Genomic DNA, 8,818 nt, shown 5'->3' with positions numbered 1-8,818 from the left:
TACAGCCTGTGATAAAAACCTAGAGTTATAAGGAGGAAAAAATCTTTTTTTTGTGCATGAAGTTGTGGCTGATTTTGTCATCTTCCAAACTTGCAATTGCAAGATGATGGGGATCTTTTGTTTTTGAAAGTTAAGCTATAATGATTTTTATTTCATTACATTTAACACATTTTTTATTAGACACTTGTCCAGTAAGGGATATCATCAAAGTGAGTAAACCAAGAGGGCTGCTTTCCCAAGAGAACTTTCTTGTACAGCAGATGGAAGCAAGTACTGCGGAGTAACAGAACCAGATATGTGCTAATAGAGTAACAGAACCAGATATGTGGATGAAGAAAAGCTTCATTTCACCTCAAGCATCTTAGAAGGTGTTTAAGGTGTTTAGGAGGAAAGAAGATTTGACTTGACTTGCCCCTTGAAAAACTGATAAGGCCTTCACAGGAGGACGTGGACCTGGGAAAAAGACAAAGAGTTAATTTTCTTAGTATAGAAGCACATATATGCCAGACAATTCATAACATATATCACAAATGCAACTATCTATTATAACGTAACAGATGATAACTATACATTTTTAATATATAGTAAGGTTCAATGTATAGTATTAAGAAAACTAAAAGCCCCAATAGGCCGGGTGTGTTGGCTCACACCTATAATCCTAGCACTCTGGGAGGACAAAGCAGGTGGGTTGCTTGAGCTCATGAGTTCAAGACCAGCCTGAGTAAAAGCAACACTGTGTCTCTACTAAACATAGAAAATACGGGGCAAGAGGATCGCTTTAGCTCAAGAGTTTGAGGTTGCTGTGAGCTGTGATGCCACGGCTCTAGCCAGGGCAACAGCTTGAGACTCTGTCTCAAAAAAAAACAAAAAAAGCCCCAATAGAAAGCAAATAAAAGACATATTTACAGAGTAGGAAATGTATGTGAGTATCAAATATATGAAATATGTTCAAGTTCACTAAAGGTAAAGAAATGCAAATTTAGTTCTAACCATTTCAAATTGTAAGAAATATGTGGCACATACTACTTAGGACCTTCAAGGTAATAACAAAATGGGTATCCTTTTATAAACTGGTGTGACCTATTTAGAAAACAATTTGATAGCCAGGCACAGTGGCTCACACCTGCAATCCTAGCACACTGGGAGGTCAAGGTGAGAGGATCTCCTGAGCTCAGGAGTTTGAGACCAGCTGAGCAAGAGTGAGACCCTAGTCTCTACTAAAATAGAAAAACCAGCTAGGCACTGGCAGGCTCCTGTAGTCCCAGTTACCTGGGAGGCTGAAGCAAAAGGATCACTTGAGCTCGAGAGTTTGAAGTTGCTGTGAGCTATGATGATGCTACAGCATTCCGGCCTGGGTGCCAGAACGAGACTCTGTCTCAAAAAAAAAAAAAAAAAAAAAACAGTTTGACAATCCAAATTAAGAGACACAGAAAATTTTTCCTTTTATTTCCCCAAGTAATTTCACATTTACGGCTTGGCATCTGTAGCTCAGTGGTTAGGGCACTGGCCACATGTGCCAGGACTGGTGGGTTCAAACCTGGCCCAGGCCTGCTAAAGCAATAATGACAACAACAACAAAAAAATAGCCAGGTGTTGTGGTGGGCACCTATAGTCCCAGCTACTTGGGAGGCTAAGGCAGGAGAATCACTTAAGCCCAAGAGTTTGAGGTTGCTGGGAGCTAAGACACCACAGCATTCTACCAAGGGCCACATAGTGAGACTCTGTCTCAAACAAAAAAAAATAATAATAATAATTTCACATGTAGGCATCTGTAATGAGGAAATAATCTAAGGTTTGTGTGCAATAATTTTCACTATATAAATGTCCTTTGGAAAGCAGATTAATTAGCTAAATTATGATACACAGTTCTGATAGAATATGCAGGCATTCAAAATATTGGTGAAGAATTTTTAAAAACATGAAAAAGGCTAATGATTCGCTGTTAAGTAAAATGAAACAGGATACAAAACAGTATCTATAATATATTCCAGTACGTATCTGGATATGTGTGTGTGTGTGTGTGTGTGTGTGTGTCTGCGTACAGAAAGACTTAAAGAAAGGCTAGGATGCACTAAAATGTGCATAATAGATGTTTCTGGATAGAATTATGGTTGACTTGTCTTCCCACATTTATTTTCCACACTTTATTCAATAAATCATGTACTACTTTATAATCAAGAAGAAATAATTCTTCAAACAGATTCAGTAACTTTCTGTCCTTCCCCCACCCACATCTGATTCAACAGATGTTACAACCAAGAACTGTCTCTCTCCAGCAGTGTGGGCTCCACCTTGGAACTGGCTCTTCCTTTGCAAGGCTTGTCCCATTTTTTTAGCACTTGCCCAACTCAAATTCAAATCTGCCCTCTGCTGCTTTTACTTCACAGAAATTTCTCTCAAGGCAAGATGCCTGAATTATCATCACAGATTGAAGACTTTGCTCCTTCATACCCTGGGCCTTTTATCTTAGAATTAACACAAAAAAAAGAAAATAGGGCTTTGACATCACTTTATAACCAGGAAGTACCTCAGCCGAGACCTTTATTTTTAATTCCACACTTCTGCTTATGTAAACAAATATCAGTTGCTTGTACAAGTCTGAGTTTCATTTATCTAGGCTACTTAAAAGGAGCGATATCTAACATTTGTGACCAAACACACTGAAGCCTGACCCAATAAAATGAATTCTTATTATAATATCAATACCTAACCCTTTTAGACCAGAATTAAAGAAATGATAGGTAGGGAATACTTCCATCTAGATGGGGAAACACAGTCTTTGCAAATCCAGGGTAATTTTATTCATTCTTCAGTACTTCTGCCAGATTCCATAATGGAAAAGAAAAAGTAGATGTTGGGTTGGTGGCGCCTGTAGCTCAGTTGGTAGGGCGCTGACGGGTTTGTACCCATCCCGGGCCTGCTAAACAACAATGACAACCGCAACAAAAAAATAAGTTGCTGTGAACTGTGACACCATAGCACTCTACCTGGAGCCACAGCTTGAAACTCTGTCTCAAAAAAAAAAAAAGGAAAAAAAAAAGTAGATGTTGAGTTACAAAGGAAAGAAAACACACTCTATAGTGAGGTGCACCTGAATTCTATTTCCCTCACAGAACACAAAAGCAGATGCATCATTAGTGTTTGGATAGGGACCAAACTATTGAGTAAAACTATGTAGCTGATAAGAAACTCAATCTAGGCCCAGCGTGGTGGCTCAGGCCTGTAATCCTAGCCCTCTGGGAGACGAAGATGGGTGGATTGTTTGAGCTTAGGAGTTGGAGACCAGCCTGTGCAAGGGCAAGACCCCATCTCCAAAAATAGCTGGGCATTGCGATGGCTCCTGTAGCCCTAGCTCTCGGGAGGATGAGGCAGGAGGTTCACTTGAGCCCAAGAGTCTAAGGTTGCTGTGAGCTATTGTGCCATGGGACTCTTATGAGGGCAACAAAGTAAGACTTTGTCTCAAAAAAAATAGCCTCAAGCATGAAAGAAAAATCATCTAATTTACATTAATTCAACCCAACTTTTGCCTTAATCCTAGACCACTGGAAGTAAATTCTACTTGGGTCATGACAAACCCTGTAATCCCAGTCCAAGCCAGGTCAGAAATCAGAAGGCATCCTGATTTGCAGGCCTTCAGCAGGACATGGGAATCTTCCAGGAGCCTGACTGCTCTGGTATCTAGGCTCTCACCTCCCCATAGGCCTACCTCGCAACCACTCTAGCACTGGATTATAGATGCTCTGAGCACTCCCTGCTGCCTACTCCAAGGGGAATTTCATGCCAGGCTGTCTCCACTTCTCCATGCCACACCACTCTGCTTTCTACCAAGTCTATATTCTCATTCTTTTACAACGAGCAATGAAGGCCCATTCTACCTAGAGCCTAACTCTTAAAATTACCCTTCCCTTTCTGTGGGGTTAAAGAGTTGACACTTCAATCTCTCCTAGATGGCGAAGTTATATTTCTAGGGTAGCAAAGAGAAGACAAAGGAAAACTTCCTGCCCTATCTGTTTTACTTTCCTGAATCTTATATTCTTTTTTACTTTACAAGCACCCTAGATCCATGCTATCTTCACCCACACATTCTTTTCTTTCTTGAAACCATTTTCAGGAGCCTGAACCATTCGTACCTTCATGCCTCTTCTTTATCAGTTGAAACAACTCCAAGAAGAACTATTCTTTTATATTTTATCTATATAAATCTTATTTCTTCTAAAATTATTCTCAAATCTTGATTTCTCTCTCCTTTTATTCTCCATTTCTGGTTTCTTTTTCTGTCTAAATTAATTATTTTTAATTGACAAAAGTCATATATGTTTATGGTTTACAACATGATGTTTTGATATATGTATTACCTTTGGTTTTTTGAGCATCTTGTGGAATTAGGAAGTGCTGTCAGGATAAGAGATCTGGTAGAGATGACGTCTCCTTGCCAGCATTTGTGTCCCAGGCCCTTTCTAAAATGCCTCAGTATTCTTCAGTTGTACTCATGGGATCAACTCCCTGAGTCCAAGGAAACAGAGGCAATTTTCTTTCTCTCTCCTCACAGGACTGTGCCTTCCTGTAGTGAATCTCTCTGACCTGTCCCTACCCTTAGAATACACTCTCCTTTCCCTCTGTGGATGAAGGTCTGGCCTGAGAAATGGGGAAGTAGCCATTCTTCCATCCTATGAAGTCATTTTCTGCTCAACCTCAAAAGGCAAACAAATGAGTGTTTCTAATACACCACTTTCTGCAAGATGAATTTCATCAATTTCATGTTTAAGACTTTTTTGTTTTTCATATTACTTATAATACTAGTTAAGACCATTTTAGCTGCAAGCTAAACAGAAACCAACTCCAGGGCAGAATAGAAGCCAAGAATCAGCAGACACTCGTGAATCCCTCCTTCTCTTCTCAGCTTTTGTCAGTGACTTCTTGTCCCGTGGTACAGCTTGAGTTTTTCACTCTTCTACTCATAAAGTTGCTGTTATTCACAGGACAGCGTTTTTTTTTTCCTTTTTTTTGCAGTTGTTATTTTTACTAGCAGAATCTAATTTGTTATTTTTAAAGATTCTTGCATAATTTCCACAGTACACAGAAGCATTTAATTTATTAAACCAAGAAGAGCTCAAGTCCAAATTTGAAATCTTAATTTATTGCATTTCCTGCCTAAGATTTTTAAAATAAAAACTTTAAAAAAAAAAAAGCAAATTCTCAAATTCAACAGCAATAGGTTTGGAATTGTTTCTTCCACCCATATTGAATTTCAAGCAAACAATTCAGGACTGTTCAGGTGCCAACACTACAGTGGTTTAATAGCATAACTTATTTCACCATTATTAGAGAGCCTAAAGAAGTGAAATCATCCTAATTAGACAAGAGAAGTATAGCTTTGATTGGAACCTCTGAAGGAATCCAAACAGGTGAATCAGAGGGAGGCCAATTCTCCATTAAAAGGAGGTCTCCTCTCTTTCAGCTGTTGCCAAGAGGAAGAAGATGCCCAGACCAGGAACAGTTTGCTGAGCACTGGGGAAAATCCTAGGGGGGATTATTTTTCTTTCTCACATTCAACTACTGTATTCCTAGTAGTTTTGTTTCTTTACATTACCACTTCAGAAGCTGAAATTTGCTTAGGGGTTTGGAATTTTAACTTACACCCTAAATATACTAATGAACTTTTCTTGGACTGAGTTCTAACTGGCCTGTTGAAGCACAGGTGTTCACACATAGCATGATAATGAGGATACACATTATTTCATGATCATTAAATGGAGGGAAAACAGGTAAGATGATTCATGTTGAAAAAGAGAAGACAAGGCGAGAGAGTATAGGTCTTGCGATTGTGTAAGGAGAATGAGGGCATGATCTGGAACTAAAGGTTAAAAGGCAACCTGAAAAGGGCTTTCACCTAAAGGCAATTTTAATGCCACAGCCACTTAAGTATCAAATCCAAATTGGTTTTTTGCATTCCATGCAAGATTATAAAAGTGGGAAGTCTTTGCTGTATTTCATAAATAAGCTGACACTCAAAATTTTCCTAAAACATTCTAAATCAACGCAGATTAGACATCTAAATAAATGCCCATTTCCCATTCATGCAACTAAAGCTTCCATAGCAAGTATTTACAGGTTTCTCAATGTGCAAACAGTTCTCTTAGTGCCCTGCTGCAGGTGAGCGGCTGCTTAGCTGGTGGTGGTTATTTCTTAGGTCTGGGGCAAGAGCACCGGATTCACCCTTCAGCTCCTCCCCTTAACCAGGGCAAGTTATCTGAACATTCTGTGCAATTGTCACATCATCTTAAAAATGGTGACAATAACAGTGCCTAACTTACAGGAGAATCAAATGAATTAAAAAAGAATTCCTTAGACAGGCTTGGTGCCCATAGCACAGTGGTTACGGTGCCAGCCACATACACCAAGGCTGGCAGGTTGGAACCCAGCCTGGACCTGCTAAACAATAACGACAACTTCAACAACAACAACAAAAACAGCCAGGCATTGTAGCTGACATCTTAGTCCCAGCTATTTGGGAGGCTGAGGCAAAAGAATCTTTGAGCCTAGGAGCTTGAGGTTGCTGTGAGCTGTGATGCCACAGCACTCTAATGAGGTGACATAATAAGACCCTGTTTAAAAAAAAAAAAAGAATTCCTTAGACAGATGCCTAGCATTTCATAAGCTCTTAATAATCTATAGATATTGCTATTACTTACCTCATAAAATCAATAGGATTTTAACATCCACAAAGAAAATTTAAAGCCTAGATAGTACAGAAAAAACATTTAAATTCTGACTTTAAAGCTAAAAATAAATGTTCACAAATTACTCTGTAGCACAAATCTAGGTAGATTAATATTTGAACTACATTCAGGGCCATCTTAAACAAAACAGGAAGCAGTAACCCTTGTCCTGCTTTCCAGGTCAGTGTATCATACCTAAACAAACATCTTGTCTTCATGTCTTCCCATGGCCACAATTCCGCGTAGCCAGGAAAGTCAGAATGAAGGATGTCCTCATGGGGCCATCCTGGATCACTGCCCTCAGTGGCCTACTTCTGTAGCTGGTCATGCCCATACTTTTTTCCTCTCTTTCTTAGCCAAGAGGAATCTGCTGTGCTGATAGCGCATAAAATTTCAGTATCAGCCAGTATCAAATACTTTAAGTTGGCAAGAGTTTAAATTACAGCTTTTAAAAGCAGAATTCAGTAAGTATTGAGTTATAATATCTGAAGTCATCCAAAAAGTCAACAGATTCAAAATTTGAGAGCTTTCTGAGCTTTTACTTTATGAAACTAATGAGGGAGTATTTTCATGAGTTGTAAGACCATGTGACATGCAAATTCAGTAAAAGTAAACACCAGAATAGGAATTCAGAGCATATCCAAAAGATTTCAGTATTAAAACATGAGACAATGAAAGTAAATGTTATTTACAAAGATTTTCATTTTGGTCTTGATCATGAAATGTAAAATATAATTCCTAACATACTAAAAATAAATATAAGTTTTTCTCCATATGGCATAATTTTTTTTAAGAGACAGAGTCTTACTTTATCACCCTCGGTAGAGTGCTACGGCATCACACAGCTCACACCAACCTCCAACTCCTGGGCTTAGATGATTCTCTTGCCTCAGCCTCTGTAGTAACTGGGACCACAGGCGCTCGCCACAACACCCAGCTATTTTTTTGTTGCGGTTTGGCCAGGGCTGGGTTTGAACCCATCACCCTCAGCATATAGGCCCGGTGCCTACTCACTGAGCCACAGGCACAGCCCAATTACAGCATAATTTTTTTTAATTTCTATTATTCATAGATGACAATTTAAAACAGACAAAAATGAAAACAGATTGATATGTTGGAGGGCAAGACAGTTTTGGTATTTTTATTTTATCTGGTTTGGTTTTAAAAACATAAAATTATAAGAAATTATTTGAAGGCTGTGTTGACCAGTTTGATGGAAGTATTTCAGATTGCATGTGAAAACCCCACACTGTACCCCAGAAGTGCATTAATGTACATAGTTACCATTCAATAAAAAAAAAAAAAGAAATTATTATTTTTTATTAATTTGAATGTTTCTTAAGGCATTTGACTTTCAAAGAATTGAATTTAAATTTAACTGTAAACATTTTAATGATGATCATTAAAGTCTTTCTAATTGAAAACAGACTGGGAACTTGAAATAGTACGTGGGTTTTGAGATACACAAAAATCAAGAAATGTAAATCCTTGAGGATGGAAACAAATTAAACCCTCCCAGCAACACTAATAAACTGAGAAAGTTAAAACTTGTATGGGTGAAACAGAAAGGACGCTGTCAATTGTGTTTCTTGGAAGGGAAATAATGGACCAATTCTGTCTCAAAACTTTCGTAGTGACTGGTATACTAAAGCGTTCTAAAGGTACCCTCTTATAAGTTAAATTCAGTACTTAAAACATTTCAGAGGCTCTTTAAGTTTCAAATAGCTCCAAGAGTCTATTCACTCAAGAAAAAAATGGACTGTTAATAGTAGAAATGTATCTTCACTGCTTCAGAAATAGAAATAATTTTATAAAATAAACATCTTTGGTTCCCAGCAATTAACATTTGAAACATCTATTTTAAACACTCTAAATTGCCATGTCGTTTGTCAAAGTGGTTCTTGTCAGTAAATAAACAATTGAAAATCATACAATAAATTAAGACTTAAAAACTACCAATCCACTAAAGAGCATGGGAAACATTCACAAGATAAAGCATACATCAGTAGAAGAAAGAGGCTCTATCTCTAGCTTTCAGATGAAATGAACCCTCAGCCCTGATCCATCACTGTCTCAACCAGATAGTGATGTTTTTATGC

Source organism: Otolemur garnettii, unplaced genomic scaffold (assembly GCF_000181295.1).
Source record: "Otolemur garnettii isolate 467f Iridium unplaced genomic scaffold, OtoGar3 scaffold00132, whole genome shotgun sequence".
NCBI classification, from domain to species: Eukaryota; Metazoa; Chordata; class Mammalia; order Primates; family Galagidae; genus Otolemur; species Otolemur garnettii.
The sequence above is the reverse complement of the archived record's forward strand: the minus strand, read 5'-3'. Positions refer to the sequence as shown.